The sequence below is a fragment of the Diachasma alloeum genome, unplaced genomic scaffold (genome assembly GCF_001412515.2).
Source record: "Diachasma alloeum isolate Michigan unplaced genomic scaffold, Dall2.0 Dall_scaffold_01287, whole genome shotgun sequence".
NCBI classification, from domain to species: Eukaryota; Metazoa; Arthropoda; class Insecta; order Hymenoptera; family Braconidae; genus Diachasma; species Diachasma alloeum.
In genome coordinates this window covers 27,492-54,982 of record NW_021681395.1, presented here as the reverse complement: position 1 = coordinate 54,982, position 27,491 = coordinate 27,492, and positions in this window count along the sequence as shown.

Below are 27,491 nucleotides of genomic sequence, written 5' to 3'. Positions count from 1 at the left end.
AAAAAATGAAGTATATTGACTTTTTATATTAAATATTTTCTATTGAACATTGCAATAGAGTCGACCAAAAACTAATAGAAATTTCAATAGAAATCCAATAGAATTTTCTAGCGAATTCGCTAGGTTTTTATATTGAATTTTTGAATGCGTGCTTATTCGTATTTTCAATGAATATCCATTCATTCAGTGTCCAATGATGCTGAATTTGTAATTAATTCACAATTCTTGAAGATATTTCCTAGAATTTTCATGATTTCAATTAATTTTCAGGGAATGATTGAACTGAAATTTAAAATTTTCATTGAATTTTTACAAAATTTTCAATCACCAGAGACAGAATTCCTTGAAATTTGAGAACTAAAATATGATCATAATTTACAAAAAATGTACCGGAAATTTATGCCAAAAATATTCAGCAACGTAAATGAAGAAATTAAATAGAATGAATTAAAATTAGAGAATCGTATCGAATAATATCGAAGAAATGAATTTTTCATAAACATTAAAATTTATCGGGGTTACCACATCAAATCAATTTTCAATAAAACCGTAAACGATTTTCATCTTACTCTGGGGTTCAAAGGGCTTCAATAAGGTTGAGAATCCTCCTTGGACGACTTTTAAACAACCCTCCACCTACCTCTAATTATTTCTGGAAGAATATGATTAAATGAAAGAATGTAATTTATCAATTCATAATGATGATAAATTATTAATTCTTCTAATTACCTGAGATGGAATTCAGATTCCGGTGGCTGCAGTAAATCAATTCACTGTCATTCACATATGTATTTTTCCTACAGTAAAAATAACAGTTTTATCAATAAATCATGACAGATACAATCACCAATGTTTCAATTTTTTCACCTCCCTACTTGTCGATCACTGTAAATACGTATTTGATGCTCACTTCGGATATCTGCCGTTTTCTTACATGAATTGTCCGGCCTTAGTCATATGGCTATTAAAAAAAAAAATGACTCATCAACGATATTATTGTTTTAGAGGGTCTAGATTGATCTAGAAAACTTTGAGTATGACATCATCATCAAGGTGAGTCAGTGACCATCTCATCAGAAGGTTCTGGAGTAGAATGACATCATCATTACCATGATGAGTCAGGTAGATGGCGCGGTCTCTATTATAAAGCAAGCCGTTCGCTCGCTATTCATCACATGAACTCTTCAGAGGGTCCTGCGTTGAGCACAAATCGATCCCTCAGTTAAGTTTATCATGATTCATATGAATGCCGAACGAGTCCCATGTGAGCAGCAGAAGAAGATTGTTCAAGAAAATCTGTCTAATGAAGATCCCATTCTCGACAAGTATTTCGATAAGAACTGTTTCGCTTATGCAAAAGAAATCGTTGCTGATTTACATATTTTGTGGGACAATTATGAATTAATGATATCCAAACGAAGTGCTGAGAAAGCCAATTGTTTCTATTGCATCATCAGACGGGAAGAGCTTTTGGATATGATCCACTTCAGTGATGATCTTCAAAAATTGAAGAAGTTCTGCGAGAAGCTAATAGAAAGAATAGCACAAGGAGAAAATGAAACGAGTCTGCTGACTGGTGATGAAACTTTATGGTAATACTCAACACCACCATATTGTCTTACTGAAGATGAGGTTGTAACCAGAGTTCTGATTCACTCACCTTGAGAATTCCCAACAATGGACGAGTTCGTTAAGAAAATTCGTCAGTACAGAGAACGGTGCACCAAATTCAAGAATGAAAAAGTACCATCATGTTATCATTGCGCGATGTTGAATGAGCATATTGGATACATCATCCATTCATTTCAATAATTGCGAAATGTCATAAAACTTCTAAGCTTAAGAGGCAATGGAACCTATCAAACTACTCAAGTACACCCCCTTTCTCGAGATGGCGGCGCTGCAGCACGCCATCTCTGGGTAATTTTTGTACCCATATATCGGTCGGTAAAAAATGTCGGTAATCATAATTTTCAAATCAATCATATGAATGAAATGAAACATAACGACTGTGCATTATAGATATTTTATAGCTCTTTTCGATCAACAGCAAAAATAATTGTAACACATTTTTCTTCACACTTTTGTTATATCAGTCGATTCGATTAATGGAGCAAGTGTTGATCTTCCGCTATGGAAATGCGATTGCATCTCTGGGCTGCAGAATACATATAAGTCAATCAGAAGCATTAAGATTATAAAAAAAAAGAAGCATTAAGATTATCTTTCGATTACACCAATTCAAGAGAAAATTCTTGTATATGATTCAAGCCTTTCAAGCAACACCGGATGATTTGTCGGCGACAGATAAATAGACTTGTCGACTATAATTGAACCTCTCAAGTCCAATCAGGGGATAACTCAATGGATTTTTATCGAGAAAAAACGTTGTAGTACGCTCATTTTATTCTTTTGACGATAATTTGTCATGGAAAAGGAGCCATACGTCGCAATAAATGGAGTGAATGTAGTTCTGCACTCCAATCATCCATTAGATAAGGCATATATTCATGAGTATTGATTTTATGTATGGGATGAAGATGTAGTAAATTCACTCACAATGGAAACGATGGAATAGCAATATTTATTCATATTCTTATGTAAAAATACATGCAACATAAAAATGGATTGAAGCTATATATTCGAATGTCTCTGTATTAGAGTGAGAACCTACTCATCAGGGATTAGCATTAGAACATCTATATGTACTGTAATATATGAGAAATACATAATTATTGTTGATTCGTACAGCTAGAGATAATCGACAATCATTTCCATTATACAAGGAAATGTAGGGGAAACATTAAGCACTTTTTGGCTACATAGTGAAAGGGTTGGGAAAAGAAATGAATTGAGGATTGTCTACATGCAACTATGGATAACAATTTTCAAAGAATATCAATGTTGGAGAAAAAATCACCAATATCCGTCTAAAAAGAAGAGAATTTCGAGGAAAGAATGAAATTTAAACTCATGCTAAGACACGGTTATGTGGAAGAGTCATGCAGATGCTAAACCGAATTATTTTTGCCAGCAGAAGAATTTAGTGTAATCACTAACATTCGATAGAAAAGTAAAATGGCAAGAGGCCATTTAGAATGCCAGCATTTGAAATGCTGCTTTTCTACTCATTATCATCCACTTGAAGATTCATCCTTTCCAGAGGAGAGTTCCATCAGTGTAATAACTGATTCACAAATATCTAATTAATCAAACTAATGCCTGGAAGAAAGTGAAGAACATGCAGGAAAAAATAAATCTAATGATTTACTTCTCATGATTTCATCATGTTTGATGCCAAATCAGGCACATAACTTTGCTATAATAGAAAGTTCCTCAGTACTTATACTGATATGATAATTCAATATTCAGAAGCATGCGATTCTGAAATCACTCTGATACCCAGATTCTCAATCAACTCCAGCCATTGGAGTTATCCTCATTATTCATGCATTAATCTAACAACGTAATTTACATTTTCATTGCAGAAAAATAACTATCAATTTTCAAGTTGAGTCCCAATAGTAAAAGTAAATTCAACCTTTTTCATCATGAACACAGTCTCCGAGCTAAGTCCTACTCAAGGTTTAAAATGATGCAAAGGCATGGGCGTTTTGAAGATGATGATGTTGCAACTTCCACTCGAACTGGTGATAATGTAAGATGTGATAAGTTGAAGTCATAGTCATTCAATCATACTCTAAATTGAAGAGCATTAGAGCATTAAAATTGAAGAGCACTTAATCGTGACCAACTTGGTGTTGAGGAAAAGTTCCTCAACTGCGTGGAAGCTCCTCAAAACCGGCGATTTCGTGACATCAAAATACTTCCCTGGGCCTCTCCTACTGCTCTCATGACATGACCCAAACTGGGAAGCAAATCCATCCATATCAATCTGGAAGAGGTGGATTGAAATACATTAAGCTTTTTTCGTTTCGAGAAAACGGGGCATTATCGATTGATGTATTGGTCCAACATCACTGTCATAACCTCGAGAGACTCAAATATTACAGTTTTCCTGTAGTCTTTCTCATTCACCAATCGTGAAAAATTAGGAGTGAAGAAGAAAACATGAAGTTCCGGAATATTTTTCGGAGATTGTACTCATGGGAAAAAAGACTAGATAGAAAGATGAGTTGTCTATTGCAGTAGCTGCTGTATTATTATCCAAGTGAGGCACCACGTGAAATGAACGTATATCTTTCGGTTATTGGATGTTTAATCCCCCGATGTTGTTGAATATAATGTGGAGAGTCATTCACTGATTGATCATGGAGTAAAAACGATTGAAAACACGGGGGAATTAATTTTTTTGTCACACGAGATTTTCTACAAAGGGCCACGTAATGGCGGCTGCTGAATGATATAGGAGAAACCGGAAAATGCCAATAGAGCGCCATGTGTTAGGTGGGAGGCGCGAAGTTTGAAATGAACTATATCAAGGATGTAAATCTGAAAATCAAATGTTCTATACGGGAAAATAAATTAGGAATTGTTCATTTATTAGAACATTGGGTTTTCTTGACAATGACAATGCATTAAAAAAAACAGAAATCTCCACATAACCAAATTATTCTTATACCGTGAGGACGTCAGTTCTCCGACGGTATTCAGATGTCGGCCGCAGAGCACTCTTACGATTGAATTTCAAATTAATTGCATATCCATACTGCTTGACCGCCATTTTCTATTATTCCCTCCAAAAGTAGAATAAATTCTCCCCTAATTGCAACATTTATTAATATTTCACTAAGTGTACAGAATTATTACACTTATATTTATTCGAGGGTTCGCACAGTAGGGGGGTCTATGGAGTGTTATGTAGTGTGCGGACGGTGAAATCCCTCTGTGCTTCTTAAGGATCTAACAACAAAATGTAAGTGAAAAATTGTTTATAATCGGTTTTTATGAGTTGACGGTTAATTTTCGAATACAAATAGATGTGGACAATTTAAAAAAATAAATACATTATTGGAGAAATTGAGGGTCCGAGATCTGAACCCACCAAAGGCGAGGTGGGTTCAGTTCTCGGACGTGTTTATCCATGTGTTTAACCTCAATCGCACGCATGAAGAAATTTGACAGAAAAACTTAGCACTTTCTCTGAGAAATTCTATTGAATTTCAAGTGGAATTCTATGAGAATTCTCTTGGAGTTCCATTAGAATTCTATTGGAAAATTCTATTCGTTTCTTGGACCATTTATATAGAATTTTATCTAATTTTACCGTTTCATTTGTCCAAGAGATATTCGGTTTGAAAAAAGTAAATAGATTTTGAGATGTTTAATGAAATTCATAGGTGTAAATATTACCATTTTTTTCTGCTAGATTTTTATTCGTTTTTGTTGCTAAAATTGCTGAAGAAAAAATCTCAGAGATAGCGCTAAATTTTTCCATTAAATTTATTCATACAGGCGTTCATCCCTGTCAGTTCTCTTATTCTCATGGAGACATTCTTCTCACGTTTTTGAAAAAAAATAATGATTCCCAAGAATAATAACAAAAAAAAATCATCCATTCTTCGACTCTTTCAGGCCTGCGACGCTTTCGCGGCCTAGAAAATCAAAAGCACCAGAGTATACTTCTGAGCAGTTAGAAAGTGCTCTGACGGCGATCAGAACAGGAAGATCTTTGGGATCAGTCAGCAAAGAATATAATATTCCTAAGTCAACTTTATACGACAAGGCAAATGGCAAGACAAAAGCTGGGATCAAAAGACCTGGCCCTGAGTGTATTGTGGGAGAGTTTTATGAGAAGAAACTGATAGAATGGATTTGTTATATGGCTGATAGGGGGTATGCCATCACTAAGGATCATTTGCAGAATTCCCTTCACAAACTGATGAAATCTCTTGGCTCAATTACTCTTAATTCATAATAATAATGGTTATTCATGATTATCAGTTAGTGTGTAATAAGTTTACGGCTATTGGAATGAGAATAGATCTGTCAAAAATATTTTTTACAATTGATTTCCTATATTTTTCCTTCTCCCAACCCCTCTCATTCACTTCGTCCGAGAACTGAAGTGGGTCAATTTTTGGCGTCCGAGAACTGAATCCGGGGAGCTATGTTTTGTTTTAACAAATATTTATCGAATTCCGAAGTTTTTTAATAAAAATCAAACGTGTTCTTGTCCCAAAAACATCAAAAATGACTGTGGAAACCGCAAACTTCATATTTGACGAAAAAAAAACGAAGAATCGGTTATTGATGGTCGAGTTACCCTTAACCATCCGAGAACTGACACCCTCACGGTACTGATACCGAAAAAAAAGAAACTGATAAATTACTGAAGAATTGTACTCCTTGCGTTAGTCGGTTGCTAAAGCATTAAACATTTCACTTACTACAGTTTTTAGGAATAATCTTTCAGTATAAAAAAAAAAATATTATCTAATTGAGGGAATCTCGGTAGATATTGAAGTGGAATGTAGTGAAATGTTGAAGATTGATCGTCAATGATACCAATATTTTCATGGAAAAATCTAGCGAATTCGATAAGAAATTCTATTGGACTTCTGTTGAACTTCTATTGAGAATTTCACAAGTTTTTGGCCGATTCTACTACGGAGTTGAGCCGCTTCACTGATTTTTTTTCGGCTGAAAAATGTTCAATAGACACTATTTTATGTAAAAAATCAGGAGGATTTCATTCTTCTGTACAATTTTTTCAATCGACAGATTTTCAACAGGAATTTCCTGACATGAATTTTTCAAGTTTCTTCCACTTAGTTTTCTTCTCTTTTCATTAGAAGAATCAAACCAAAAAAATTGAAAACTTGAGCTGAAAGATTTCCGTATAAAATATTTCCAATTGAAAATTTCCATCAAAGAAACGCGCAGATACGCTGCCTAATTTTTCAATAAAATCAGCCGAAGCCTAATAGAAAGTTGAACAGAAATCCAATAGAACTGTGTAGCAAATTCGCTAGTTTTCGCTATGAATTTTTTTCGTACCAGGTTTATCACATAGCACTGAACTCTTGACAATATTTTGATGGAGAAACATTAGTTGAATTGGACCAGTAAAAAAAAATAAGAAATGATAAGAAACTACGGATAGTAATATAAAATATGATAAAGGGATGAGGCCATGCACCGATACAGGTATACACACATTAGAACTGACATCATTGGCGGTTATTTCCCGCGAATTTGTCATGGTCTTTATCGAAGCCGCTATTGAAAATATAAAATTATGAATCGTGGTAATTACATTGACGTTTTTCCAGTTGCTATCATTTTCATAAAAGAGAAAATGTTAAGGTTCTGAAAATACGGAGGTGAAAGTATAAATCCTGGTGATAATAATGAATAAAATAATTGTATCCGAGGTCTTTTCGACGAATGCATGTCATTACTGGGGCAGATGATATTGAAAAGTAGCCTGAGGTGATTGAGTTTGTTGGAGAGCTGCTGGGTATCCTCGTGGATCAACAAATTGCTGACCTGTCACAAGTAGCTGAGGAGCAAGTGGGGTTTGTTGAACCACATTTGAGACGGGTAAATGTTGAGGAGCAATTTGTTCAGCTGGCTGGTGAATGTAAATATTCTGTGGAGGTGAGGGAGTTCCAGAGACGAGAAGGGGCGTTCCCAGTGGCTGTTGAGGCCTTTGATAAAATTGAGCTGATGGTTGCGGGCAATACTGGATAGCTTGAGGATACTGCCCCGGTGGTGGCAATGGAGATTGATGGAAAGGTCCATATTATTGCGGGACGAAAATGTGTTGCATCTGGGGAACATCGCTCGATGGAACATACTACAGGCCGTAACTTCCAGGGAAAGATGATTGTATACTGAGCTATTCAGGCTGGGAAAACTGTTGAATCTGAACTCCGTGGAGATCTTGGTAGGGATGATAGGTGGAAGTAACATTGTACGGTCCCCATGCCGTTGCACTCAACTGATTGGGTGCATGATGAGAAGTTGAAGTCGATGGACATGTAGGGATCATAGAGAATGGTGATGGCGGTGGAGTCGGTGGCATCGTTGATGGAGTTGCGGAAATAGTTTTATTCCCATGAACTGACTGAAATGACAATGAGTCCAAGTTAAAAATGAATTGGAGTAGAATTCTATTTTCATGAGAAAAACTACCCAAATGACTGCAAAATTCCCCTAGGACTGAAGCGTAAGAAAAAATCTACGTCTCGAGCTTAATTTGGGTTCTGGACATTTCGCCTATAGGTACGGGCCTGAAGGTGAATTGATGACGGAAGAAGCTTGAACATAGGCGGAAAATATATCGAACTCATCTAGGCATTCATCCATAATAGCTGATAATATTGTGATTCCCTTGCGTCAATCTTTGAATGGATGAGAAATATCAAATATTTTCATATTATGCCTGTTTTTTTTTAAGAAAAAATTGAATTATTTTACGCTATCGATGTTGCCTCATACATCAACGAAAAATGATGTTTCCCATGTTTTTACCTTAAAAATCGTCATTGCACCACAGTTTTCAGCCGATTGACAAATGTATGCATGCATATATATTAGGATGGCTCATAATAAATAAGAACGAAAAATTAAACTTTTTTAGAGTTGAAACAAATAGTCCAGGGAACTGTGAGGCTGTGATTTTTTTCCGATTTTTTAATTCAATTTTGCAGTAGCGCATGGCATTTCAAGTTTGACTAAAATATTCGACCTACTGGCAGTCAATGGTTATAAAACTTGGGTAAAAGTTAAATATCCTTGATTACGGTCCGGTGCTAGGTTATAAAAATGACAGAGGATGGTTCTTCGGATCTGTTCAGGTAGAGAATGCAGCGACTAGTATAGGTCCGTCACAGTTGCTCTCATAGCGAGGAGGTCGAAAATACATGTAATGCGTTTTCTGGGGAGCAATAGAAACCCAACTATATGACTGCCCTATATGTGCGAGACAGAGGCGCTCGCAGTTGTCCCTGTCACAAAAGCTCATCAAAAGAGCCTTTGAACAGCGCCTAACATATTTAATTCCCATGATGATTCATTAGGTAACAAGAGTTCGAATAATTTGATTTTATTCGTGGGGAAATATCATCCATCTATTACAAGTGCTTTACAATTTCTATTGCATTTTTGTTGTTATGTGTAATTTTATGAATTTTTCACTATATAAAGGAGAATTGAAGTTAAATTGAAAGTATTTTTTTCGGATAATGAACGAATACCGTTAAATTTGATGCCTCTTGTTGCATTCCAATAGAATGCAACAAGTATTTAAAACAAGCAGGGGTTCGAGCTTTTTTGGCCGAAGCCATCTAACCGTTAGTTTATGTGTTATAACTCCTTTTCTTTCTTTCCTTTCTACCAATTCGATTGGTAGTAAGCTTCCGAATGGATCTGTAGTAATTCTATTAAAGAAAGAAAAAAATGGAAACTCCATACCTGCTCAGATTAGATATCAACAATGTCAGTGGAAATACCTGCCTCCTGATGAAAAAACAGAGAAACGGAAATATCTCGAAAACTTTGTATGAACGGATATATATGTTTTGATTGATTCGGATAAAAGGCATCAAAACAAATATTTTGAGAAAAAAAATTGAAATCGGCTGCGTAGTTTTTAAGCTATTGCACAGAAAAGGTTTTCAGAGAAAGTCGAATATTTCGGAAGCTACCCATGCAATTGAGCTTATTTTCAATAGGAAGGATTGGTATCATGAGAGGAAGATTCTATCCAAATTTCAAGTTGATATCTCAATTTTTGCACAAGCTAGAGTGATTAAAAGGATTTTTATGAAAAAAACGGACAAACGGAATTATCTCGAAAACTTTATATGAACGGCGACATATGTTTTGATTGATTCTAATAGAAGGCATCAAAGCAAATATTTTGAAAAAAAAAATTGAAATCGGTTGCGTAGTTTTTAAGATATTGCACATAAAAGGTTTTCAGAGAAAATCAAATATCTCGGAAACTACTTACGCGATTGAGCTCATTTTTAATAGAAAGGATTATTATCATGAGAGGAAGATTCTCTCCAAATTTCAAGTTGATATCTCAATTTTTGTACAAGCTAGAGTAATTACAAAGATTTTTATGAAAAAACAGAAAAACGGAAATATCTCGAAAACTTTGTATGAACGGATATATGTGTTTTGATTGATTCGGATATAAGGTATCGAAACGAATATTTTGAGTAGCTTCGAAAATATTAGCGACAAACGATTTAGAAACGAATAGCTTTTTCTCAAAAACTATTTGATTAATCGGGCTGAACGTTTGCACAGAGTTAGTTCTTGTTAAGCTCTATAATCTGAGAAAATTTTAGATTTTTTGGAATAAGTTTAGCCAAGTAATTACTCAATTTTCCAAAAATTGACCACCGAACAGGTGGCGATGAACATTGTCACCGACAGACATGGTCGCCAAACTTCGTATTTTTACGTTTCACACCATTCTATATCATACCCAATCAAAATTAGAAAATGTGAAAACAGCACGATTACAATGGTTCTATTCGGAAGCAAAAAAAACCATTGGAAACTAACATTAATAGTATTAAATATCAACGATACATGAAAATTATATTAATGGCATGGTACTGTTTAGAATGACGCTATTTCTTCTATTCAAATTTTGTTGAAATTGCTGTAAATTGATCGATTCAACCATGTAAATTTTGAAATAAAAAAATTTGTAACTATAACATTGTTATGTAAGAAATAAAAACATGTAGAGTCAGCAGACGCGCGGATTGAAAGGTCGGTCCCTTTCTTAAACCTCAGGTACAATTTTTTTGCCTGGGTTCAATGTCTGTTTATACGACCGTTGTGGAAGCACCGGATAAGCCGGACACCTGTCCTTGGACGAAAATTTATCAAGTTTCTTTCGCATTTTACTCGGCATTGGATTTATTGTAATTTTTTTTTTCTTCCCAAACGATTGTTAAATAGTTTATTGATCATTCTATCAAATCTAGGCGAATAATGGACGCTCCGTAGGGGTCGTAGACGCGTCTGAAGATCTCTAAATCTCGCATAAATCCGGATTTTTATTTCAATAACAAATAGCTATTTTGCAGAGAAAATTTTTTTTATATATTTCTTACCTCCCTTTCAGAAAGTCTACAAAAGGTGATAACGATAAATTGAGTAATTGAGTATTAAACAAATTATTATCACATTCTCTCTGTGAAAACGTGTAAAAGTGCATAGCAAATTGAACTGCTATGCGCCAGTACAAAAATAACTTTAAAAATTTGAAAAAAATCCTATGGGTTCATCATTATTTTTCTTACCATATTCAGAATAAAAAGAATCGAAATTCAATTTTTTTCAACGTTTGAGCCATCCTAATATATATATATATATATATATATATATATATATGAAAATTGTTTTTTAATGTTCGTCACCCTTTAAAGAACAAAGTGAAGCAGCCGTTTTGTGATTCATCAAATGAATCATGATAAAATTGGAAAAATAATGAAACCGAAACGATATTTTTTGTTTTAATTCTTTCTTCCAAGTTTTCCACTGATCTAGGTATCTAACAGATCGTAAAATTGATGCTTAACTTTGTTCTCTCCAGTAAAGCTAATAAAAGAAAAGTTATGTTAATCGGATGATAACAGTGGGGCAAGAACGATTCAAAAGTAAAAACATGGAAACAGTTTTTTTCATTGTTACATGGGATAAAATCGGTTATGATAATCTTCTTCCCCCCATGTTAACAGAGTTCATCATATTTCAAAAGTCCCTCAAGGGGCCCTCAACTTTACCGACGACTTTTAAATCCCACCGACGTTACCCCTCAGTAATTTGTTTTGTTTACTTCAGGAATGTAGTAAATTTTGGAGAATATCAAAGGTGGAAAAAGTATAAAACAATAGGAATCATCACCTATCGATATCTTAGTTCAAAGCAAGAGAAATAATGATCCTACCGTATTCAAAAACTCCAAGGATTTCATAATCTTGCGTGTGCTAATTTCGCATTCTCGGAGACGTTTATACGACCGTTTAGACATATACTGGGATGAAGACACGACTTGAACTGTTGACGAATGTTGAGCCTTCGAAGAACTGTGACCATTTGTAGGACTCTCAGCTGAGGGAGTGTTTTTCGTAGGAGGATTTCTAGTAATGCCAGATGACATGATGGACTGTGGTGCAAATTTTTCTGCATTCATGGGCAGTGATTTTTTAGGGCTGACTCTCTTGGTATTTGCAACATTTATCCCCATTATTGCTCGAGAAGCATCATTCTGAGTTCTCTTGCTTTTCACATCTTGAGAAACTGAAGAGGCAAGTAAAGTTCTTGCTTGTTCTATTGAACTCAATGGAGAATTTTCCAGGTCTTTTCCCAAATTCTCGACTATTACTCCTGGTGGTTGAGGTGTGGCTGTGTGATTGGCATCAAGGAGAATAATCGATGAAGAAAGTTGTCCATTAGCGTTACGATGGACTGTCGCAACTGTTTGCAAATTGGAGGAGATATGACTGTCGGGAGACTTCACCGCTAAATTACTTTTTTTTAGAGGTTTTTTCAGTGGACTTTCATCGAGATGGATAAGTTCCTGATTTGTAGAAGTCGAGGGAGTGTTGAGAGTATTCACCTGTTCTGGTGAGCGGGCCTTCTTTAAATCCTGAGTTTTTAGGTATGCAGGGCGTCCTGGGGTAGGTCCTTTGAGTTTTCTTTTTGAGACCTCAACTGTCGAAAATGATGAAGGAGCACTTCTTCTTGCGTATTTCTTGCGTAAAAGTTGTGATGACTGTTGTTGCCCTCTTAGTAAATGCTCTTCCTCCTCAAATTCTCCTTGAGTTGAAGAATCCTTGACACTCTGAGGCACGTTAGATCCTCCTGCCTCACAATTTATGAAGGCCCCGCTGGTCACCGTTGCAGATTTCATGCTTCTGCGGGTTCATGGTCTCAATGGTGAAGAATCTCCTATAGAAGGAAGTTAAGATGATTTGATCATTTTTTGGAAATATAATTCCCATTTCACAGATCACAGAGAAATACATTATTATCAGGGCTTATTTCTAATTTTCAATGAAAGCTTGACAGCACTCTAATTAATGTATTTTACATTCTGGGATGTTTGCTTCAGTATTAAAAGTAATTGACAAAATAGAGAGTGATAGAATTATTCTCTTCCATTTGACGTTGCAGTTGACTCAATTCAATTCCTCCGAGGAACATACCGAAATGATTTGAGACTCGATTTTTAATTTGACTTCAAAAGAGAGAGACTGGGAGTATTCATATTTGGCTGTGATGTCAATTATTCTGCTAAATCGACAGTATTCTCAACGATCTCCAGATGAAAATATCAGTGGCTCGAATTGCGTTCATGCATCAAATCAGAAACATGATGAAAAAATAATATCACTATCGAATCATTCTCATAGTCATCAACATTGAGTATTCATAATAGCTTATGTGAATTTATCTTTTCAGACACCCCAAATCCTCTCAAAGGTATCGAAATTACTTCCTGCGACTAGGGGAAGTCAAGAGGTTAAATTTTGGGAGTAACTGATTAGGAGAGGGAGGAGAAAAATCGTGGGTGTTTTGAGATGGAAAGAAGAGTTATTAATGAAAATAATATTCATCAGTTACTTACCGTCTGTTCTATTTTTACCATCCGATTGATTCTGATTATCCATATTGAGTTTAATCAATAAGAACTTCTGAACTTCGTGCGTACTCAAGGCTATGAACTCGGAACGAATGGTGACGTTTACAATGAAAACAACAAGAGGTCGGATGAATGTGTCGCCGCCTCCGCCATCTTATTGTCACTTCGAGGGCTTGTCTTCGAATCTACAACCGACTTATAATAATGGGGAATAGAAATCGAGTAAGTCAACTGAAATTAATTGCAATAATAGGAAATAATGCTCCCCATGATTTTCCTTTACTCTCTAACTCATCGATTTTTTTTCCGTTGAACGCAGAAACGGAATGGTTCAATTAAATTATTCCAATTCACATTAAGCTCGGCGCACTGTGTATTTACTTCATTTTATTCCAATGTCTTGAAAGATTATTGGAATTATGGAATTACTGTCGACGAATAGAATCTTGTTTTTCTAATAACACATATCGAAGTAGGATTAGACAACTTGCTCTCTCTAACGAACTTCTCTCCCTCTAGATGAGTTTGTAAATAAGTAAGTATTGTTATACGTGTGTGTGTGTTGGATGCATTTGTGTTTTGCCGAGGACCGTTGAATAAATATTCGCTCAAGTCAAAGAAACAACCCAACCGAATCAAAAGTAGAAAAAAAACAGTGACTTACTGATTATTCTTGCAATAAACGTGACGAAAAAGAATAAATCAAGATGGGATGTCCGAACAAGAAGCCACGTTCATAGAAATGGTCATATGTTTTTAGGTAAGTAACCTCTATTTTTTGCTTACCTTGAACATATCCACATATGGCAATTGCTGCAATGGAAATGCTACTTAGAGAATTATTGTTTTTTAACCTTCCATAAAAGTAACAACTCCCAAGTTAAAAATCTAGATTCATTCACAAACAATGAGTGAGCGTTGGTAGTAGACAATACAACCAAACCAATCGAATAATTTTACGTTCAAATTATATTTTTCATCAAATTTCTATGTACTTGAGGTCTATTTTTCTTCCATAACATTACAAATCGGTTCACGAAGGTTTTTTGGATTAAGGATTGGCGTAAGCAATTTTGGCGGAAGTTTTCCACAAGAGTGAATTTTTTTATGGTCAAATACCATGAAATTTTGGCGAAACGTTATTTGAACTATTATAAGATGATCGATCTATCGCGTAGCTCTTCGTCATTTTGTCGATATCAACTAAAAGATAAAAAAACAAAAAAATTGATATCGACAATATGACGAAGAGCTGAGCGATAGATCGATCATTCTATGATAGTTCAAATAACGTTTTACTCAAGTTTCATGGCGTTTGACCTTAAAAAAATTTACTCTTGTAAAAAAGATGCTTACGTCAATCCTTAAACTACAGAAACTTGGAAACGATTTATGCAAAATTGTATTCACTCTATCACGTCAAATCGCGTTGCAGTACTCTCTCCTGGGTTAAAGTTGAATGAATTACTAATGTGTAATACTTCGTTATTATTCCGCGGGAATTAACGCCAAAAAATTTGTATTAGGCGCTAAAACGAACAGAAAAAGGAACGAGGACAGCTAACATAGGGTGAAAGTATTGCGGAAAATGCAGCACCTGACGAGGCGGGGAGCCGGGAATTGACGGAAGAAGTGAACATCGAAGATCCCCATGGAGCTGAAACTCAATCAACTATTATGACAGTGGTGAGTAATGTTAAAAATGCATGTTTTTCTTCTTGTAGTGATAGCAGTAGTAGTAGTGGTAGTTGTGCAAAAATTGAACAGCAGGTAATGCAAGAAGTTTTGAACAATCGAAAAACTGATTTTCATCAAGTATCGCATGAACTTTATGGATCTAATCTTGTTGTTGAGTCACCTCATGACGGTGATCTCAAAATAAACAACTTGCAAAGTTGAAGATCTGCAGCACAATTTTAGTGAATACTCAACCCACTACGGAAAGATCGCGAGAATTAACAAATAACACTCATCCACAGTATGCACGTTATTCTGAAATTGCATGTATAGACGGGAGTAAGGGACAAGAGCTGACAAGGAAGGCCATTACTCCTCAAATTTTTCACAATAGTGAATTCCAGCATGATATTTTCTCCCCTACTCGTGGTATCAAGAACTATGGACAGTTGTTTAAGAGCGGTGTTAAGAATTATGCGAGGCAAAAAACATCTGCGTGTCCACCTGTAAAGCTGCAATCTGTCGATTCCCAAATATCACGAAGTCTAGTAGATTCTATGTCACAAATTCATCATGTACGAACGAACCAGTTACATTCACCGACTAACCTACATCAACTACGTGATAACGAGGAGATCATTTCATCGCGTGTGATTTGTGATAATGATCCAGTAGATGTCCAGTGTCCATTTTCTACAGCATCAAAGCTAGAGGAAAGTTTGAGTGGACATAATGCAGCTCTAGATGAAGATAACGAACTGACGAGTTATGAATACAATCTTTTTCCAGCTAACAACGTTAGTGTGACCAGTGAGAATTCTCCAATCATTCCGAAACCTCCTGCGTGTCACACCGTGCAGCTAGACGAGTCACTTGATGAGCTCAGTGATGAGTCTGATGAAGATAACTTGTCATCATGCACCGAGTCTTCGTACGAAACGAGTGATGAAGAAGACTTTGACGACTTTGATTTCGATGATTCATAATTCAACGACATGTCCACTGACAAGTCCGGAGATATCGAAACAAATGGCATCGATCTGCCCGGAGATGATTTCGTGGAGGCACAACTGGAGGGGCGTTGTATTTCTGACATAAGTTTCATGTTCCATGAACTTCATGTTAAATTTGATGATCATGGAAGGGAAAAGAATTGTCCAGGTCGATTCGCTGATCTGCGGTGTTACAAAGGTTTTGACAAAGGAATGAAAACAAAAATATTCTTCATTTGTATGCAATGTAAACATAAAGACACAATTTGGACTGACCCTCCAAAACCAGCAGATAAATTGCCCCTTCACGAAGGTTTTGTATCTGGAACATTGACTTGTGGCTCTGGATATTCAGGAGGACAAGGGATACTTGCTGCAATGAGTGTACGTACTATGTCTGCACGGATTTATCGAAAAAATCGGGAGGATTTAGTACCGATGATTGAAAATCTATGCAATGACGAAATCAAAGTAGCAGGTGCTCGAGAGAGAGAGAGAGAGTTGGCAATAAAAGCCAATAATATGACTCCTGAGGGTAAAGCACTAGCAGATGTAATGGGTGATGACATGTGGAGTAAGCGATCATACAAGGACGGACGATATGATGCACTCTCCGGCGTAGCCATCTTGATAAGTGCATTGACCGGTCTCCTACTTTTCATGGAGGTTCGAAATAAGCACTGTTTGGTTGATGCTCGTGCTGAATCTCTTGGTATGGACCCGGAACCACATACATGCTATAAGAATTGGGGCCGTGATCAGGCTTCTACAGCGATGGAAGCTGATATTATGGTTACCGGTTTCAACAAGAGCGTGCCAATGCATGACATAGTATATAAAACATACATCGGAGATGGTGATAGTAGTACATATAATGCCATCGTGTGTTCGCATCCATACCTTGCATATGGAGTTTCTGTAAACAAACTGGAATGCGTAAATCATTTATTAAGATGTCTTTGCAAGGCTTTGAAGATCATTGCGAGAATGACTGCTTTGGCTTCTTTACCAAGGGGGGAAATCGGCCCTCTGCATAAACGTGTGTTCCGCAGCGGCTTTTCGATGCGAAAGCATGTCGAGAAACGCATTCAACAAATTTCGGAGCAGGATACTACTCAGCAAGAAAAAGAGACTCAATGCTATAGTTAAGATGACTGGACATTTCTTTGGTAATCATTTCCGATGTGATGCAACATTCGAGGATTGCGATCACTCAGAAGAGAACATGATTCCACATCTGGAAACAGTTGGTATGCTTACCAAAATTTATAAGGCAGTTGATAATCTTGCTGCGAACGTGACGAGTTTATTGGCAGGTAAGACAACCAATCCTGCAGAACAGTTCAATTCTATTCTCAACAAATTGGCTGGTGGAAGTCGAATCAATCACTCTCAACGAGAGTCACACTTGTTGAGAGCACAACTGGCAGTTCCTCAGTTCAATAATCAAGATGCATGGAGTAAACTTTGTTAATATAGAGGAATACCCGCGCCTCCAGTTGTCCTTCGAATGGAAGCATCTAGAAGAGCACAAAATATTCGGACAGCAGAATCTCGTGCAGCAAGAGGTCGAAGCCGTCGACATCGACGGGGAACTGATAGACATTATGGTTTGAACTGTAATGCATCAGACATGCCTAAAGAAATTTATGATGAACTTGTTAAAGTTCACTTCGATAGATTGAGAAATCGTCAGAGGAGGAGACATGAGATTGAACGACAAACGGTGGGTCAAAGTAGATCTCCAGAATGGCTAGAATTACGTAAAACAATGCTTACTGCATCAAAATATGGGCCGATAAGTAATAAACGGGATTACACTTCTTGTAAAACTTTGGTAGAGAGTATTTGCTATCCAAACCGATTTGACACGGCCGAAATTAGGTATGGTCTAGATAATGAAGAGAATGCAATCTCAGATTTGGCAGTTGAGTTGAATGCCAGAATAAGACGTTGCGGCCTCTTCATCGACAAAGATATTCCGCATCTAGGTGCTACTCCGGATGGTCTCCTTGGAAATTATGAAATTGTTGAAGTCAAATGTTTGGCTGTAGACGAAGATAGCACTCCCCAAGAAGCTGTCAAAACGATTCTAGCTTACAGAAATATTTTCGACCAAAAAAATTCCAAAGAGATGAACAAGAGGCATCGTTATTATTTCCAAGTCCAAGGGCAGTTGCACGTAACACAGAAAGAATACTGTATATTTGCAGTATGGACGCCTCACGGCGTGATGAGCACTCGTGTACTTAGAGACGATAACTTTTGGTTGACTCGTATGGAGCCTAAGTTGATACGGTTTTATGAAGAGTGTATTTTGCCAGAGATAATAGATGGGAGGAAACTGAGAGGAATGCCTATTCGAGATCCTGACTACATAACTCAAGCGAAGGCTAGAAAAGATGAAACAGCTGAAGAGAAAAGGAAGAAGCAGGAGGATGATGACGTGGGTAGTTCTCCAAGGAAATGACTTCGCATGAATAGAAAATGCAGGGCTGCAAAAAATCATGATTCAGATTCAGACAGCAATGAGCTTTCAGAATTCGGAAAAAGATCAATTTTCTTTGCTGCAATTGATAGAAGAGCAGGAGAAGTTAGTTCTCCAAGGAAAAGTCCTCGCAGGAATAGGCAATGCAGACCTCCAAAATATCATGATTCAGATTCAGACAGCAATGAGCTTTCAGAATCTGAAGAAAGACCAAATGTCTGCTACAGTTGATAAAAGAGCAGAAGAAGAAAAAGGAGAAGAAGAAAGAGAGAATATCAACGAAAAAATAACAGAAGAAAACAATGAATGGTTTCTTATCTCTGATGATGAAGACAGAGAGGCAGAAGAGTGGGAGAGTCAAGTTATTGAAATAGTAATCAGCAGTATAAACGTAGCCGACGTGATCCAAGAAATTTCTTCAGTCACTACCTTCTTGAGTAGTGCAGCGATAGATGCTTTTCTGCGAATTATCTGTGAGACCTCGGACATTCATGTTCATTTCTCCCATTATTTTCCTTATGCACATTTAATTACACCATCCAATTCAACTTGTGATCTGCAAATCGTTGGGGGTAACGCATTCAGACATTGGTTTTCTATATTTTACGATGGGTCCAATCTTTTTGTTTATGACAGTGCATGGAATACGTATGTCTAAAATCTAAAGAAAAGCGATACATTACGAAACGCTATCCTTTCTTAACTCCTGATGATGTCATCTTTCAGCCCACAACACGTCAGCCAGATGACTGGAGTTGTGCTGTTTACGCTGCCGCTTTTGCAACGACAATCGCTTTATGTGGTGGTAATTCAACAATGGTGTCTCGAATCGAATATTCTCGGAATTCTAGGGATATGAGGAATCATATGATCGATATTCTTCAGCAAAACAGACTGCTACGATTCCCGACTTGGATGGTGACGTCTAGACTCAGCAGAAGTGGTAGCTGAGTTCTAAATGGTTCATTGAATTGCGAGTTGGAAAATAAAGTAATGACTCTGTACTCCAATGGAAGTAGCTCATGATGTGTATCGTGTTTTGAATTCTATTATTCGATACGGAAGTTGAGCGCAATCAGGAGGTCCATGGATTGATTCAAAATCCATGGGGGTGAGTGGAGGGCCTCTTTTTCGATTAAAAAAAATTTCTACATTTCAGGAAAAAATTCTACAATTCAGGAAATCAGATCAGTCCCAGAATCATCATTCGTGGGACTACCACAAATATATATCATAACTTGATAATTATTTTTATGGACTGCAATTAATAACGACCACGACACTCACATAAAATAGCTGAAAAAGGATTAAACTGCACGGAGATATTCGAAAACCTTTCATTTAAGCTCCTAGAACCATCATTGCAGTCTGGGATTTTTTTTCTTTACTATTATTCAACACTTACAATTAATCATGGTCATGTTAACGGGATTTTTCCTTTGTTTCAGAGTTTAGGAACGCAAAATCAGAACACTCTCAACTGCAGTATAATTGAAAAGTTCGTTGCAAGTTACGTCATCTCGAAAAATCTAATACTCAATCTGTATGAAACTTCTACAAATCGCTGTCCTAGCAGAAGGATAGGGGATTGTTTAGCTTCCCTGATAGATCTAACCCAGACTTAGATACAAGAAGGGTAACAAATGATAATTTTTTCATCTTTTTGATTCCCTTCCTCTTCGTGAACATGAGCAAAAATTACTGAACAGTTTTCTTTTTCATTTCATTCCTGATGAACTTGTTGATTGAATCTAAATCTAATCTACCTGGGATTCTAAAGCTTCAGCCAATTGCCAATGGATTGCAATATTGTTGAGTCTGTTTTGTACCATTGTTGATTGCTGATAGATTTTTAGACGTTTTAAAGCAAAAAGTCTTCTTTCATTCGTGCATATTGAATTCGGCATTGTCATTAACAATTTGATGGATTTTAAATACTCTAGTTAGTGATGCGAGGCCGATCCTTTACTTTGGTGGGATTGTCGTGATCACTAGCGCTGTGCACGATACGAGACGGGACTTTAGACAGTTTCGTCTTGGTCTCGTAGAATATCAAAATTTCCCGCAATTCAAAATTCCCATGCAATTCAATTATTGCATTGTGGCTCCCCTTTGTGATCCTTATGACGTTGTACTTTCATAAAAGATATTACTTGTGGTTGTAAATTTCAAATGTACGATGTGAATCTCACGAGAAATTTCGAGAAAGGGAATAGTCGAATATCATAATGGTCACAAGGGAATTGTCAAATTACAAGAGAGTCGAACGTCACACGAGTCAAAAGAGAATGTTCAAACTTAACCAGGGTCCCAAAAAGATGATCAAGTTTACGAGTATTTTCTGGTTTCATAAAAAATTTGACAAATTCCTCTACTTACTGTTTTCTATTCGAAAAAATTGTCCAGTTCTCTAATTAGAAGAAAATGTTCTACGACTTATTGTTCTTCAACCACTCAGTTTCAAGATATTGCATCGATGAAAGGAATCAAATTGGATTCTGCCAATTGTACTTCTTATCGAACATACTTTTTTTTCTTTTTTTTCTTCATTACAGAGGATAAGAAAAACTTGGGTTCTACACTATCTTTCCAATTGAAGTGAATATCCTAATGGAGAGTTGATGAGCGACTCACGGGGTTGAAGAATAATGTGCATCTTTTTCAAGTATTTACATTATTGGAAATATATTTTTTGTTATGCCCCAAAATTACATAACATTTCTCTTTCGTAATCCGGAGAATACGAGGACACGAAAGTGGCACGTATTATTCGGAATAAAATATGTTGAAACAGAAATTAAAACACATGGCGAATATATGTGAATAAAATCCACGTATATTCGACTAATGTAGATAACTGGGGCGCAGCATCAGCGATTTGCACCCCAGCAACTGGCCTTCAGCGCGTCACCGTACAACTTACATGTACGGTGGGGTCGTATGACCTAATGTAATACGAATTCACGAGGCGATAACTACTCGTAAATTCGTACTCTCTGGGCCAGTAATCCGAATCCTCTTTTCCTAACAGTTACTTCTTTTGTGTATATGTTCGCCTGATACCTTCTGTCTCAGAGCGAATCTTTAGTTATTTAAAATCAATGGAATTAGTGAATAAAAGTCAATAATTGTTAAGAGTATTTGTTTCTATCCTTTGTCCGCGTGTGATAATCCCTAAACTCGAACCTAACCGCTCGGGTCCATTACATTTTTGGTGGCAGCGTATCTTTTGGGAAGACGGAGGCCTGATCAACCGCTGTCTTGTCACACAGTGATAGGGAACGAGATAGATATTTGGAGTTTGGACTACCTAAGGGTAGACTGGCCAGCAGCTGCAACAAACCTTCACATCGAGGAAGATTTTCGTAAACCTGTCATTGGAAATCATAGTGGTTACCATTGTGGTGAACCAGGGAAACCTACCTTAGTACTTCAACGTACCCAAAGGGCTAGTAAAAAGCAGAGAACTACCCTGTCAGGAGGGGCTAGTATCGTGATAAGTGGCTACTCAAGTAAGATTTTTTTATTTTTGGCCAAGGAATAATTAATCAATTATGTCAACTACTGGAGCAAATGGTAGTCGACGATCAGAATCGGATTTCGAGTCTTATTCCATTTCGGGGCAGGGGGTAAGAAGACATCTGTTTAATTCTGATGGGAATATTAACGCAAATGTTAATGTGCAACGAAGATATGTCCAATCTTTGCATCAGAGCTTGTTAGCCGGTGGTATTGAACAACAGGTTAGGGTTGACGTCCATCAGGAAGAGGACGTTCTGCCAGAGGAATTACCTGGGGTGCAGCTGGTTAATAGCACGCGAGAGAATGAGGGAGGAAATCAACGAACTCCTTCTAACAATCCTCCAAATGTACCTGGAAATCCCTTTGAGGAAATTGAGGAAATTCAGGAGGAAGAGGCAAATGTTGAGATGCCTAGACATGAATATTCCACCCCCAGTAATGTTTTCTACCGCACGGGAACATTGGCGGCGGGAGGTTTCGTTCCAGCTCCTGAGGGCGAACGCCGTGGGCCAAAGAAGCTTCCCGAGGGGGTACGACCACTTCGACATGCCGACGAGCTGCGGGAGTCAATTGCAGGGTTGCACAAAGGAGTGGTAGATTTAGAAAGAGAAAAGCAGGTTAAGCAGGCGGAAATGCAACGCCTTGTGGATTCTGAGCGGCGTCGTCGGGAGGAAGCTGAAAATGAAAGAAATGAGGTTAGGGACCTTTGGGCGGAGGCCTGGGCAGATCAGAATATTCAGAATAACCGAGTATCGGTGGGAGCACATCTTGATCTGAAAGGCGCGCTTCAAATGGTACGTAATTTCGCTGGGGAAGATGCAGATAAATTAGATGCTTTTTTCAAATCAGTAGAACCGGCTAGGAAATTGATATATCCAGAACTTCAAGATTCTCTTCTAGAAGGTATTCTAGGAAGTAAACTTGAATGTGCCGCTATGAAGCAATTGAAGTACCGAACTATCACATCCTTTGATCAATTAGAAAATGAATTACAATCACTTTTTGGGAAAACAAAGAGTCTCGTGGGACTTCAAGCAGAATTTAGCAAGATACAGCAGAAGGAGAATGAAAATGTTCCTAAATATGTCGCACGTACAGAGGAAGTCACTCTCGATTTATTGAATGGCTTACTTGGTCTGCACGCTGATTTTACGGAGGGGGAAAAGGTAGCTTCTAAAAAACTTCTAATGTCTTTGGCTAAACTTATGTTCGAGCAAGGATTACGAGGGCAGTTGCAGATTTTGGTGCGAGCACATAATTTCAAAACACTCTACGAGTCTTGTGCAGGGGCCATTGAATTGGAGAAAACCGTCTCTGGACCTCAGAAAGCGAAAAATGATAGTTTTGTGGTACCTCAGAGGAACTTCACTGGCGGGAAAAGAGCTTCTATGGGTCGGCAGTCCACTGGAAATTGTTTCAACTGCGGACAATCGGGTCATGTTGCGAAAGACTGTCGTAATTCGCAAGCAGGTCAGCGCAAATCGTTGCCGGTTGCGTCAGAACGACGTAGCGTCAACGCATTCGGTACTGCTTGTAAATATTGTCGATATACGGGTCATGAGGCTGCTGATTGCCGTAAACTGAAGAAAAGGTTGGGAATATCTGACTCGCAGAAAATTTCTGCGGAGCTTTTGAAGCACCATTCTTCGAGCAAGCAGAATAATAATTCTGGCAGTAATAATAATAACCTTAATTCAAAGAAGAGAGTCGGTAAATCTGACGATGAGAAGGTCTTGCCTGTCGGAGCCTATCAGGTCATGATGGTGAAGCCTACACAGCGAGGAGAAAGTGTTCAAGGGAACAATACGACGATGATAAAACCCGCACAACAGGGAGAAATAAAATCGCAGATTTTACTCACTGCGGGAAAGCTGGAGTTGCCGACTATGTTCTTGGTGGACTCCGGAGCAAAGATTTCCCTGGTGAGGGTGGACAAACTGATGAAGGGAGTTGAAATTACCCCGAGGAGCCGAATCTTAAGGGGGATATCGAATCATGATGTCGCTACCTTAGGTGAGGTTATTCTGTATTTGAAAATTGGCAAAAAATGCCTGGGACACACGTTTCAGGTCGTTCCTGAAAATTTCCCTTGCATTGGGGGAATTCTAGGAGAAGATTTTTTGTCTTCAACTAGTTTGAAGGTGGAAACAGTCCATGGGAAATCGTTGGTGATCAATGGACATCCGTTCGACCTGTTCCAGGATAGGGCACCGACAAAAGTCAGGGCAAGAAGTGAGATGTTACTGACAGTAGGCACACGGAGCAGGGAAACTGGAATCGTCCGGAAAAAACAGCTGGCGAAAGGCGTCTTCATGGGAGAATGCCTGACGAAAGCAGTGGACGGTCAAGCGCTCGTTTGTGTGGTGAATACGAATGACAACGATGTATTCATCAATTTACCGACGGTCAAACTGGAGTCACTACCATCGGAAGAGATAATTATGATGCTGAAGAATGCCGAGAGAGGCGAGGTGAAAGACCGCATCAAATTATTGCACGAGAATTTGAGAATTGACCACCTGAATCGGGAGGAGAAATATTCTCTTCTGGAAATCTTGGAGGAATATAACTCAATCGTGCAGCTACCGGGAGATCCCCCCGGAGCTACGAATCATCTGGAACATGAGATCCCATTGAAACCAGGGACAGCACCGATCAATGTCAGACCTCATCGGTTACCAGAGTTACAGACGGGGGAAGTGGATCGCCAGGTCAAGGAGATGTTGCATAATGGAATCGTGCGTCCAAGCAAAAGCCAGTGGAATGCACCTTTACTCGTTCCTAAAAAAATGGATGCGTCCGGAAAGGTGAAATTCCGCGTTGTGGTGGATTTCCGACGCCTGAATGAAGTCACGGTTGGTGATTCATTTCCATTACCAAATATTTCCGATATACTGGATCGATTAGGAAATGCCAAATATTTTTCAACTCTGGATTTGGCCTCAGGATTTCATCAGATCCCTGTGAAAGAAGAAGATAAGTGTAAAACTGCTTTTTCCACACCGTACGGGCCTGCAACGTTCCAAAGGCTCATGAATTCTGTCCTGGCTGGAGTTCAGGGAATTCGGTGTTTCGTCTATCTGGATGACATCGTGATTTTTGGACCAGACCTAGGAGAACATAACAAAAGGCTGAGAGAAGTTCTGCAGTGCCTGAAGGATGCGAACCTGAGACTTCAACCCGATAAATGCAATTTCTTAAGGAAAGAAGTTGTTTACTTGGGGCACATCATCACCAAGAATGGTATTAAGGCAGATCCTAGTAAAATAGAGGCAGTAGTAAATTTTCCGGTACCACAGCGTGAGAAGGAAATTATATCCTTCTTAGGATTAGCGGGATATTACCGGAAATTCATCAAGGATGTTTCCAAAATTGCTAAGCCCTTATCCGAGTTGCTGAAAAAGGACGTAACTTGGACCTGGGGGGAGAGAGAGCAGAGCGCCTTCGACACTCTAAAGGGGGCTCTGACAACAGCTCCGGTATTGCAATATCCAAACTTCGAGGAGCCGTGTCTACTCACGACGGATGCGTCAAACAAAGCCATAGGTGCTGTACTGTCGCAGGGAGAAATAGGTAATAGAATGATAGAGAAGGAACTTTTGGCTATTGTATGGGGAGCTCATCACTTTCGACCTTATTTATATGGACGTAAGTTCATCATAGTAACTGACCACAGGCCTTTAAGGTGGATATTCAACGTGAAGGACCCGGGGTCAAGGCTCGTACATTGGCGAATTAAATTAGAGGAGTATGAATACGAGGTGGTACACAAACCTGGTAAATTGAATACCAATGCTGATGCATTGAGTTGAATAAATGTCGTAACTCGGGCGCAAGCAAGAGCGGGGACGGATGTGACGAACTTGGACTCCGACGGCGGGGTCATTACACCGGCTGACGACAAAATTCCAGAAATACTGCGAGAATATCACAACACGCTGATTGCTGGTCATCCTGGTGTAAAACGTATGTACGCTAAATTGAAGCAAAAATATTACTGGAAGGGTATTAAGTCTGATGTGTAAAAATACGTGGGGAACTGTGTGGAATGTCAACTCACGGACATATAGACGTGAAGTTATACGAGGGTACCCATGATTATCGGAGAGAGCCCGGAAACGGCATTTGAGCAATGTGCAATGGACATAGTTGGGCCATTACCTATTACGGATGCTGGAAACAAGTACATCTTGACGTTTCAAGATGGGCTAACGAAATTCAGCAAAGCTATACCCATACCGGACCAAGAGGCTAGCACAATCGGGCGTGCATTTGCCGAGAAAATCATCTGTGAATACGGTACACCACAGAGATTGCTCACAGATCAAGGACCAAATTTTGTAGGAGAGATATTTAAGAATGTCTGCAAACTTCTGAGAATTAAGAAGATCCAGACGACGGCGTATCATCCACAGACTAATGGTATCATCGAGAGGTCACATCGCACCCTTGTGGAGTACCTGAGGAGCTTCATTGTAGAGGATCAAACGGATTGGGATACATGGTTGCCATATGCAATGTTTGCGTATAACACCACTCCTCACACGGCTACAAAAATGACGCCATTTGAGCTGATTTTTGGTAGGCGTGCTGAATTACCGACGGCCGTGAAACAGCCACTCCGTTTGACATACTGCTATGATGATTTCGCTCAGGAGCTTTGTGAAAGATTACGAGCGGCGCAGCAGGAGGCGAGGGAGGCCCTCGACGAGGGAAAAGTCAGAAGCAAAGTCCAATACGACAAGAACACTGAACCTATGGATTTTGGAGTCGGAGATAAAGTGCTGCTGAAAAATGATGTCCTACGACGTGGAAGATCGAAGAAGTTAACACAGCCCTGGATGGGCCCATATGAGGTTATCGAGAGAAATGGTGACGTTAATTATACCATCAGATCTGGTAGCAAGCAGAAGACGCAGAGAGTCCATGTAAATCGGCTTCGACCCTTCATAGAAGCATGACTATATGGACCCCTGCCTCGGAATAACCTACACTACAAAACCCTGAAATTCTCGTGTCTGGAAGATAAGGAAATTTTCATGGTAAAAAAAGGACTGGAGCTGCAAAGCATTTATTCAATTAAACCATTGACAGTGGAATCCGGTTAGAAGATTGACAAACTCGTTGGGGGAACGCACTATCACCAGGTCTTCGAAGAAATTGTAGTAGGGGTAATCCCAAAAGTAGGAAGCACAGAGGCGACACTTTTTCTCGCTATCGTCCAGGAATT